The sequence below is a fragment of the Numida meleagris genome, chromosome 2, assembly GCF_002078875.1.
Source record: "Numida meleagris isolate 19003 breed g44 Domestic line chromosome 2, NumMel1.0, whole genome shotgun sequence".
Classification (NCBI taxonomy): Eukaryota; Metazoa; Chordata; class Aves; order Galliformes; family Numididae; genus Numida; species Numida meleagris.
Genome location: NC_034410.1, coordinates 24,085,777 through 24,098,117, shown reverse-complemented (window position 1 = coordinate 24,098,117; position 12,341 = coordinate 24,085,777). Strand labels below are relative to the sequence as shown.

Sequence of the window (12,341 nt, the reverse complement as noted above, 5' to 3'; positions counted from 1 at the left end):
AGCCCATCTAGTGCCAGTTCTGACCAAAATGTCACCCCAGTAGCTTGCATCCTCTTGGCAGGGTGAGGGGCAGCAGCAGGGAAGCCCAGAGGAAGGGAAATACGACGCTGTAACAAACTCTCATTTTGGCCTATAAGCAGCTGAATGAGGGCCACTGCTTCTGTGAGAGGACAAGAATTCTCCTCCTTTACCATTTTGTCCCAGCCCTGGCCACGTCCCATTGTCCCAAAAAGCTGCTGCTGGCCCTTGCAGGCTGAGGGAGCGATGTCAGCCAGGGGCCTGGTTGTGCTGGGGTAAGCGGGCCCCTCAGGACAGGGATCCAGCAGCAGTGGCTAGCAGGGCCCTGCCTTGCCGACATCAAGCATGAATAATCGGGCTTTCATGTGGCTGAAAGGTGGGAGGTGAAGGCTCAGTGCAGCACCTTCCGCCTGGGGCCAGGGCATAGAGGCTGCCGGCTCCCACCCCTTCCCTCCAGCCTCCTGCCAGCCCCAGGGGCCGGGGAAGCCACCCTCCCACCCCTCACAACATGCTTTGAGCTCCAAGGAGCCTCCTCCTAAATGTGTCCCCTGATGCTTCCCAGGTGTCCCATCTCAACTCTGTCTTTGTCATATTGGTCCCCGAGGTGGCTGGGCTCCTGTGGTCACAAAGGGGATGCTCTCCTCGGGTTCCAGCAAAGGGTGGCCACAAAGGATTTGGACATCACTACGTTTCAGCAAGGGTTGGTGCTTAAATGCCTCAGATGCATCTGAACAGCCAGCCCCCAGACTCATCCCTTCTCTCCTCTGCTGAGCAGAGGAAAATTCCTACAGAGCTGCAAGGGTACCTAGTGCACATGGTTTCTCTGGTGGCATGAGGGATGTTTCCCTTCAATGTCCCCTATCACAGTTGCTTGTGGCACTTCTGCTTACTGTCCCTGCTGGGATGCTTTTATTCATGCTCAGAAGGACGAGTTATTTACAGCAACATTAAAACTGGATGTGTGAGGTGATCCCAGTTCTAAAAGTATTAGGGGCTGGGCTTTGCCACAGGAGAGAATTTCTCTATGTATCTACCCCTTCAGGATCAGTAACACAAAATCAAGTAGTGCTTTGCCTGGCTTCATACTCAATGTCCCGTGCGAAAATTCTTCCAATGCAAGTGTGAAGAAAAGATTTCATAACGCATCCCCATTCCAGAAGGAGAAGAAATCATTGTACATCGCAGAAGCTGCTCTCTCTTCCTCTTCATCCAGCCTAGCTACTTTTATGCCTCTCTTTCTGGTTCACTCCCTTCATTTTCTTCTAGATCCTGTGCATGACTACTGTTGCCAAAGTTGCTTATCTCACTTCTGCATAACGAAGCTGTGCAGATCTGGCTCTGAAGATTTCGGTGCATACCAGGCTAGCCAAAGGCAGGCAAATCAATACTCTGAAAGCCATTTATCTCAGAGTTAAATCTTTTCTTTACACTTCCTTACAAATCTAATTACCGAATTGCTCTGCTGTGAAGCCTTTTCAGCGTGCCTGCATTTTCCTATCTCTGAAGGGTGATCTTGGGGGACTTACAAAGAAATGAGTTATCATGCTGATTTTTCTTGTGTTCAGGTTTCAGAACTTTTTAACCTAGCTGTGCAGTCAGGGTACAAGAAATCCTCCAGTATTTCTCTCTCTTTATATTATGTTTAAATATGTCCTGAGCAAATTCAGCTTGATTCTGCAGGGGCAGAACACTGTGGCTGGATATTGAGCATGGACCACTGCCACAGGCACCAGTGGAAAGCTTTGGACACTCAGCCCTGTGCAGGCACGATGCTTAGGAAAGATCAATGTGGCACATACAAATACAACCTAATCAAATACAAAATATAAATTAATGCACAGAAGGGGGAAAAAGACATAAAATAGTAACCAAATGCACTAATAGACCACAGCAACTCCTGATTTTTGAATCATGGTTTTGAAGCAGACAAGAAAAAAGCTAATTTGACAGAGCTGAGGAGTTATGAGACACTGTATTGTACACAGCTCACTGTATGGAGACCAGCTAATGAATTCAGACAGCCTGAAAGGAAAGGAAAATGAGTGCCTTATGCACAGATGCTTCTCATTGTCATTTAATTTACTCTAATTCTATCTATGTATAGTCATATTTCTCCAGTTTAAATTCATAATAACTAAGGAAACAAAGAATATACCACGGTGGAGTTATTAAGAGAACCTACTCTACAGTTAACAGTCAGCATTTACTACTCTGAAATACCTACATATGCAAAAGAGCAGTGGGAGAAATCACAACAAGCTTGAAGGAATGAGTGTGGAATGGATCTTGCTGCTTTTAATTATTAGGAATTCTCTTCTGCTTTCAATGATGCTAGAAGTGAAACAAATACGTCTCGGAAAGTTTTGGAGCTTGGACGCTCAGATCAGACCTGCCTGCAAAGCTGATGCCTACCTGCAGAGGAAGGGGAAGAAACAGGTGAGGCTTTGAATGAAGACTGAGAGAACATCTCAGCTCTGTACCAAACCTCCCCGATGACAGTGAGGAAACCCTTTAGCCCCTCTCTGCTTCACTTCTACATCAGTAGCACAGTCTGGACTACAACATTTCTGTGCCTGCCTTCTTTTTTTGGTTAACAAGCCTCTCCATATCAAGTAAGCAACAATCACTGTCACCTGGGGGAGTCAGGCACTAGTGCAAAGACACCCCAGGTTATGCGCACACACATAGATGGTACAAATAAAATGCAAGCACATGTACAGTGCAGGAGATGCAGATGCTGGGGCTTAGCTTTTGTAGTGCTCTTAGCACGGCATGTGTGGTCGCGCCACACCATTCACTTCAGCCGCCCCTTCCCTCCCTGAAAAAGACAGTTTTATGCTCACTGTTTGATTAAAATAGTGCTAATATTTTAATTTAAAATGTGCAAAGGCATAGTGCAGAGTCTTAATCGACACCTTGCAAACAAGAAGAAAAGAGAGGAAGGAGTGCACCAGATTCTGCTGCTTTTTTTTTCTGTGGTCTCTTTAGAGAAGAAAAGGGCACGAGAGGGAGAAAGAAAGGTCCTAGTTGAATTAATGTAAATGTATGAATGAGACACTTCTAAGCATACCCAGGTGCCTTGCCAGCTCAATGCAGAGAGGTCACAGAGAAATAGAATGTCTAATCATTGAAATAAACACAGCTGTGCATACTTACATTTTCCATACCTATTTTGCTAGTGGGGAAAAAATAATCACTCCTCAGAAGATCTTTTCCAGCCACTTCTACCTTCTTTATTTTTTATCCAAATTTTTGTTTAAGAAGTGTTTGAGAGTTAGTTTTTAAAATTTCTTTCTTTCTTTCTTTCTTTTTTTTTTTGAAAACATTAAAATAAGAATTACTCACTGTAGCCGGATTCCTGTTCCCTTTTGGGTGATTTCTAGCATTTGGAATGCTACTTTGCCTTCCAAACATTTTTGGTATCAAATTGTGTGGAAGTGTGCAAAGACCATTTTTTTCAGTGTGGAATTTAATACTTGTGAAATTTTAAGGCAAGGAAGAAGGAGACTAAAAGGGTTTTTGGACTGCAAGCACAAAGCTGAAGATTTTGTTTGGACGGAGCCAGTGGGGAAAAAAGAGCAGAAATAATTCTGCTCGAAGTGAGGCACACAAAATTTAGGAGGAACCAGTGAGGACAGTCTTTTTTTATATATAATTTTCACAGACATAAGAAGAATATTTGAAAGCCTTTGAATTCATCGTGAATGTTTTGAACAGATACGTTGTTTCAGTATTTTATGCAAATCAAATTAAAGCCAAGAAATTTGGCTGAAAAGCACCACTGCTTTTGGATTAGTAATATGGTCAAATAACAAATATTACCTCTCCTGAGAAATCTCCCGACACTTACAGCTTCTTTTAGGGAATTTATTGTCACAGCATTGTGCAGAAAATGTCTGGCAGAGTAGGAGAGCTCCTTGAAAAATTAAGTCAAATAACTGCAGCTACTTATTGCTTGTGGCCAGAAAGCTGCTTTTAGCAAATGCTTTGAAAACAAGGGGCTCAGCCACCAATTATTGCTGCAGTGCATGCAAAGTATGCCCGCATACAACTTGTAGATACCGGCCTGTTGCTGGGAATTGTACCAACCGCTGCCTGCTGCCTAGCTTTGTGACAGCCCCTCACGGCAACGCACGTTTCTATTTTGCTTTTCCTCATGACCAAAAATACTGCTCCAAGCTGAAAACTTCTTTTAATTCCTAGGACAGGGGAAAATGTGCTCGTTGTTTTACTGAAGTAATCTTGATTCGGATAGAGATAAAAAACTATATTAAAATCAAATTTTAGTGTTGTTTAAGATACATTCCCTAATTTGGAGATAGAGCAAGGAGCGAAAGTATTTCCCGGGGTTGTCTGCAACCCCACAGCTTTCAGCCTCCCTGCTCCACTGCTTTGTCTATAGCAAGCATCCTGCGGGAGCACGGCTGCACCAGCAGGGAAACCACCTCCCCTTTCCACAAGCCAAGGCATCTGTCCCCGTACGGGCTTGCTCAGCCCCCATGGAGCTGAGCCTGGATGCCAGAGTTCACCTCTTTGGAGGCAGAAGACATTAATCAAGGCAGCAGGATTAGATGGGAAGGATTCTGTTGGCGTGGCTTTCCGTCTTGTGCTCCTTCCCAAGGCAGCTGGAGGATGGGTCTGACACGAGTGCCCCAAATTCTATGGTTTTTTTTTTTCTTCCCTGGGAAAAGTGGAAACAAGAGGAAAAGAGACAGAGAGGGATCATTATGGCTAATTCTCTTTTAAATATCCAGGCCAATTCAGATAATGTTATAGCAAGGGCCATATTGAAACAATTTTTAAATAACCTTTCCCTCTTGCTTCTGCACAACCTTATCACTGTTTTCCCTACATAGGGAAACAAAACTCACACCAAGGCTTCAAGCAGTGCACAGGGCTTGCAATGTGCTCCAACAGCAGCTCCCTTGAACATACTCCCCAAGAGAAGGGCTCTGCTTCACCTTTTAAGGCACAGCTTCATAGTTGTGTGCTACACGGTTTGAAAAAATGTTCTTAAAAACCACACTGCTGGCAAAAAAACCACATGAAGTGAAATCATCTCTTTAAAATGTATTTTTAAACAGTTTTTGAACAGTTCCCTCACACAGTGGAGCTCATTGAGTATACAAATAGCCAGCTGTAAATAACCGGGAGACTCAGAGCTGCAGAGCAGATCAAATACTCAAAGGCAGGGAATATTCAAAGCCACGGTTTCAGTAGGTACATTTCAAAACCTAGGGCAGTTGGCAAGAACCAGAACCAGCTTTGTAATATCAATGGCCCAATGCAGCTGCCGATTTCTGGAAGTCTAGCTCAAATCTGCTTCACGGTGTGAACATCTCCAAATACTTCTTCATAGAAGCAAGGGGAAGGCGAGATGGGCACTGAATTCCTGAATGACAGAGGCTGTGGAGACAGCTCAGGAGAGCAGTAGGAACGAGGCATCTGTGTAACCTGCCATGTGAGAAAAGCCTGTGGGAGAAAGGAAACTCACCCCAGCAAAGTGCTGAGGAGAGCCAGAAAATCTCTCCAAAGATACAGTAAAGAGGGCAGGGACCAATTTATCTCATTAATCCACGAGGCCAGAAGAACGAGTAACAGGGTTTGAATTACAGAAGTGCTACAGTAATCACAATGCTGACAAATGTTCTCCCTTACAAGGAGTAAGAGGAGGAAGTGTCGTCAGAGAACTGGATTGAAATAAAAAGGGGTTGATTTATTGTCTGATTCCATCCAGGTTTCCATCATGTCTTCAGCTTTTCCACCACTAATGCAGGTTTCAGGAGGATCAATGAAATGCTGTTGCTGCAGTGTCCTAGCATGCAAGTTATAGTAGAAAGAATGATTGAACTTGCGTCACCTGAATTTTACACCCATGTAATTGCAACAGCATCAGTATACATGGAAGGAAGATAACAGACAAAATCACTTGTATTTTCTTTACAGCAAAGGCCTTAGAGGAAAAGCAAGTCACCTGGTAGCTTGTGCATGGACTAGTCACAAATCTTTCCTAAAAAGATAGCGTCATCTGGGATTATTAGACAATTCTGATTCTCTAAACTAGAAGTCAAAGGAACAAACGTTTAAGAAAAGTTTAAACGAGAATTTAAAATGTTTCAATTCTTTTATATGAAAGAAAAAAATATTTTGATTTGCTCAGTATGAAACGTTCCCTTGCGTCACTTGGAGCAGCACATTAAGCAGCAGGCTGAGGTCCCAGGGAGGGAGAAGCCAGCTTTTCCATCCAATAGCTCCTACTGTGAAGGAGAAGAGGGTTCAATACTTCTCTTCCAGAAGCTGTAGCTGGGGAGCATCTAATCTGCCAGGCTACAGCATCCCAAAGCAATGGAAGCTTTCAGTTTATCTGTTCTACTTTGCTTATATCTACATCTTTTACATGAAATGAGTTGTTCTACCCTTGGGGTCAATATTTTCCTCACCATCCTAATGACAAATGTTCACCTGCCACCCCTTCTGATTAAGTGATGTGTCAATGTCCCATGCAAAGAGCAGCGTCAGCAGAGAGAACTGCTGGAGACCCCACCTGAAAACAAAAGGCAACTGTGTCAGATCCATGCCAAGGACAGGCAGGTCATAACCCTCTTAGGCAGCTGTGAAAATTGAGCTTGGGTTCAATTCAGCCTGTAATTTTATTGAAATTGTTCAATAAACTGGAATACCCAGCTGGAATTAGTTGGTAATATTAGTGAAATGCCAGGGATGCTATTTTTTTTTGCCCAACAATCGAAAATCAGCAAACGTAAGGAATATAATAGTTTGATATCATCTAAGAAGGTTAGACATGCAACTTGGGGAAAATAGGACTTCTTTTAAAGAAGGTAAGTAACCCTTGGATCAGCTTGGATAGGAACATGGTAGAGCTTCAGTCTCTTGCAGCCTTTAAGTCACGATTGCCCATCTTTCTGAAATATGGGCTGTAATCTGAGCAGAAAAGTCCGATGCCTGTATTATTAGATAAGTTTGATGACTTGTGCTGGGGGATCAGACTACATACCCCTTGTGTCCTACTAGGGCCTTAGATGTCCTCAATATCAGATTAAATGAGAGTGAAGAAGGGCACAATGACGAGCCCTACTCTTTGCCTACTGTGTTTGCAGCATTAGATGTGTCACGCTGAGGCTCATGCATGAACAGGGACCCACTGGAAAAGCTAGTTCTGGTTTCATTTATACACTGAATTGATTGAAGGCAAGCCTATGAGCGATTGCTCACTTTACATTCATTCCCAGAACTCTCACTTTTGATTTAGCTCAAGTGACTTTGAACAAGTTTGAGCTCCCTTGAAACAGAGCATGCAGAGATAAGAACATCCACGCACAGGCTCACACTTCAATTACAATTTGAATTAAAACCTGGCTTGTTCCATTCCAAGGCTGGATGCAAACAAAATCACTTGAGGCACTGTGGAGCCCTGACTGGCATACGACTTAATTGCTAATCACCTCTGACAGCCCGTTGGCTCACTAGGCCTCAACACAACGTGCAACCTGCCAACAAGAAGTTAGTCAGCAATAAATAAAGTTACAGATTCTGGGACTTCAGCTGATTCCAGCCTGCCTGTGGGGATGACAAAAAGAGGAATTTTCAAACCTCTGTTCTCCTACAAAGCTGGTTACAACCAGGCCCGGTGGAAAACGAACGTGGGCCAAGTGCTCCGTGTCGTGGCCCCAGACTCAGCCGGTTATTACGAAATGTCATTCTCTGTTGTGCAGCTGGCATTTCAGAGCATTTCCAGTCCTGAGTTTACTGGTACTGTCTGGCTAAATTTGATTGCCCTGCAGTCACTTGATTCTATTTCATGGCCAATTTGCTCTACCGGTCTGGTGCATGGCAGAGGCTGTCTTGGCCACTTGATGTGGTGGTAACCAGCAGAGATCTGCTGGCTCAAACCAGAGTGACTCAGCAGAGAAGCTGGCTTCGCACGCATGAACCTGACTCATCTTCCAGTCACTGAGAAAATGGTTTTATCCAGGAAATAGCCTGCACCATCAAGGCCTTTTCACAGAATATGCTGTCCTCAGTTTCATTCTTAGAAAATCATTCATACTCCAGCACTAAAACAAGAAGGATTAGTCTCCTAGAAAGTGAGATTCCAGCATTGCCTGGAGAGTTCAATGGGCCAGGAGCACATTTCCCTATGGATATACAGGGACTCAGTGGCAGGTGAAGGGGTGATACCCCAGCTGGTGAGAGCACTGTGGTATATCCTTCGGTGAGGGGTATGAGGCCCTGGCAGATGCCGGGAAGGGGTCAGGCTGACTCCAAACATAGGAAAATCTTACTGCTCTTGGTTGCACCCTGTTCAAGAGGCTCCTCGGCTGGAGCTGAGGAGCAGAGGTCCTACAGCACCCAAGAATCTCCTACATATATAGCAGGAATTATGCCTGGCTCATTCCAGAGAACTCCCCAGCAAAGGGAAAACACAAAATTAAGGATGTTTTTCTGGGGGAAAGGAGTGATCAATGAAACCACTGCTTCTGCAGTGCAGCTGCTTGATCTTGTGGGATATCGATGTACAGTCCTTTGTGGGTTAGTATAAAGAACCAGCACTGTCATGTTTCCAAGATAAAACTATTCAGGGGTAAATTTCCCATTCCTTTAAGACATCAAAAAAACCCTTGACAGCAACTTCTGAGTACATCCTATTCTTCTTTCCTCCTCAGAATCATGGTAGAAAAACAGTTTATTGATCTCTGCTAAGAAATCAAATGTTGTTATAACTCTGAAGGGTGTCCAGTTACAGAGAAAATCGGTGGTAATTGGAAGCTTCGTGCAGACCTCATGTGACCCTGCTCATTCCGGAACAGAAAACTGTTTTTGTCTAACTTCGAAAGAAACCAGACAAGCCCTGCAAGGTTACTTATAATCCTGACACCGCTCTCAGAATTGCCATATGCTGGGAACATGCTTTCTTGCCTATCTACAGTATATCTCTGAAGGACTTTGTTACAGCCCTGATATTTGGCATATCTTAAGCCTATTTAGAACATCAACACCATCAATCACTTGGTATGGGGCCGAGCAGCTGGATGAACCTTGGCTATCATGCAAAGGCTATTTGTCATCTGGGCAAGTCTGTTTGGCGTACAGCGCTCCAGTCCCAGAACAATTTTCCCTCTCCAAAAATATTCTCTTTGATTCAGGAAACACGTGATTAATAATGAACAAGGGCTTAAAGATGGAGGTCAAGGCTGAAGTCTTAACCAAACAAGTGCATTGCTTACTAACGTTTGCCTCAGTCTTCAAATATTCCCTTGAAGAGCACTTTTGGTGGAGAAACCCAAAACTGTTCTCAGGTAACTTAAGATCCAAGAGACCTGAGTGACCGTGGCTGCAACAGAGGTTTTCCTCAACCGTGATGATGTTCTTACAAATCAGTAGCTAAACATCAAATCTGTAATAGCAACCTACACCTAGGATAAACCGTGCACAATTAAATTCCCATTCTCTCTAACACAAGCGATACTTGGCACATCAGATATATAGGCAGTTAGCTCTCTCTTTAAAATAAGAAATATTCGCTGAAGTGTCTTAACCATCTGTGTGAGCCAAAATAAGAGCAGGGGAGTTTACATAAACAGTCTTAGCGTGCTTAACAAGCATGTAGCTAATGATTTATTTTTTTAAGCCTCAACAATAGGGGATATAAGCAAGTACTTCATCACTTGTGTCTCTTTGCTGTTAATGAAAGACTTGTAATTAGTGGGTGACTAAACTTCAAAAGTACATGTTACTTCAGTACATGGGGCTATAAAAGACAGATTCTCCCCAGCCATCTGCAGAGCCAGAAGGAAAAGGGAGGAGAAAAATATTTTGAAAGTTTGCCTTATCAGTTAGTGCATTTTGTTCACACTTTCAGCCCCGCTTCTTAGCCCCTCTCCGTCACTTATCTCTCTCCATCTTCTCCATATTTGTCAGATGTCTAATCTTGTTTAGAGTGTAAACAGGCAGGGCATTTTTAAAATCAGATCCCAACAGAGTGCAGTGCAATCTAACATCTGACTCGCTGTGGGGTTTGCTGGGTAGGAAGCACATGCCGTGCTTCTGTTACAGGGACGGCCCTATTAAGCAATGACAATGCATGTAAACCCCAAATTTGTTAGTGCTCATTGTTAATAAAGCAGGGTGAGTGACCTTGTCATATTTAACAGCTTTGAGCAGACACAGCAGTGTAGATCCTGAGGGCAAAAAAAAAAAAAAAAAAGAATTTCCACTAGTGATGTAATAACATACCCAGATAATTAGCCCCTTTCCCATTTCCAACGGCTCGAATAACTCCGTAGTCCAGCTGGCAGACTCACGATGCTCTGCACCCATGCAGTCAGCATTTGTCCAAACAGAACCCAAAACAAAAATCAGAGCAGTCTGTCTCGCCTCCAGCCCAGGGCAGCATTCAGAGGGGAGCGTGGCTCCAACCAGTGGCACCACCACCTCCGGCTTCCTGCAGGCTCAGAGGCTTCAAGCAGCAGCAAGAAGTGACCCAACAATGTGGCGAAAGATGCACATTTTAGCTGCTTTTCAAACGGAGCTGAAAACTCTAGGGACTGAGGAGTGAAATACCTTGTTTACTGCTAAATTCCCAATTCATGTAACTAAGCAACACAGCACTACGGCTCCAGAAAATGGAAGCAAAATTAGTTTTTTAACAATGCCACATTACCTTTGTACATCTTGTTCCAACTCTCCCTCAGGGTCTTACATGAATGAATCAGAAAATTGCTCCCTTATGCGAGGCTTGTGTCTGCACCTGCATTAAATCCATGTCAGAGAGGGGTGGAGGAGGCGATGCTGGGAGCGCCAATAGGATGGCACATCCGGATTGCAGCGCTCGGTCTGTCCAGCACGACAATTGCCTTTAATAGCTTTTTGAGGCACGACAAGAAATGAGCCTTGCACCGGTGGTGGTCCCTTCAGATAAAAAACAGAATAAAAACAATTCGGGAGCTTGTTTCGTGGAGTGCCTGTCTCCCATATGGCTGGACATCTCCCTGCAAACAGTCAGAGATACAGAGTGCATGTAAATGGGTATTAATTGCTGACACTTACAACATTTTTGTAAATGGAAGTATTTTCTTTGCAGCAGACTAATATTTTCAATGGTAGAAAACGGGAATTTCAAACCGTTAGGATTGGTGCCTGCGGGTGTCTTGGAGCCGGATTCCTGGACCGATGCCCACAGCCTTGGTCTGGCACAGAGCCAGACCCAGTGCTGAAAGGGCCTGTTTTCTGGTTCTGGTTTTGGATGTCGCTTCCATGAGTTTGGCACAGGCGGACTGGAACACGAGCTCAGCCTTGAACCTGAGCATTAGACTAAAGCTAATCTGAAGCTTCAGCCCACTTTGCATTATTCCCGCTGGTTAATTCCAGCTGTTCAACTTCTCCCCCTGCCACTGAGCCAGGGAGGGTTTTGTTGACAAATTTGCCATGCGTTTCAAGGAAAGCAGGATCTGGCCAAGGCTTTGGGGTTATATATTTTTTTCCACTTCAGGAAATGGAAGTGTTGGCAAAAATATTCTCCGTTGTTTAGGATAAGAGTGTGTTTGGACATATCCAGTTTTAAGCAGTCTGCTTAGCCTGATACTCTTGATATATGAGACAGCAAAGAAATATGTCTAGGAGCCTTGGAATGAGGCATCTTTTTTATAAGATGAGTGAAATACACACGAGGATGAAATATTACTTGCATATTACCACCAAAGCTGGTTAAAATTCACTCAATTGACTCCAGATGTGGGTTTCTTCAGCAATTTTAAAGTTAGCACTACTGTAACTAGGTGTGAGGCCAAGGCAAACTACTCTAGTGCTTTATAGCACTTGGAAGCTACAGTAGTCAAATCAAAATATGTTACAAGAGAATCAGTTTCTTTAAGCTTAACAGCAGGAAGGATTTAATATACTGAATACAGCCAACCCATCTTCATTTGAAACAACATAAAATAAATCCTTACCACATTTGTGACTTACTATTTGCATAAAGGACCTGGTTCAAGAAGCAGATCACTGGCATTACTCATGCAAGCAGGGCCATGCAACTTTGCAGTACTTTTTATTTATTTTCAAGAGGTTACAACTGCATGTCCATGCTCTGTTAATGGGGTCAGTCATCTGAATATTGTGAGCTACTTTTCAGTATATATTTTGTGCTTAATGGAATATATAAATTCTACTTTTGCGCTCCTTCCTCTGCTTGATCATTCTCCTTGCAATTAGAACTCTGTCAAAGCTTCAGAGAGGCATTCACTGCTTTGCTCACTAGCAGTAAGTTTTACTTGTCCTACAGTGAATTGCAGTGGTATTTTATC

At 43.6% G+C, this 12,341-nt stretch overlaps 1 long non-coding RNA gene across 1 annotated transcript; it reads right to left on the bottom strand.

Annotated features, from left to right (window-relative positions):
• Window positions 3,875–11,015, bottom strand: LOC110394748. The gene is made up of 2 exons (XR_002435847.1): window positions 10,700–11,015; window positions 3,875–4,699 (listed from the first exon to the last, which is right to left on the bottom strand). It is a non-coding gene; the product is annotated as an uncharacterized LOC110394748 (long non-coding RNA).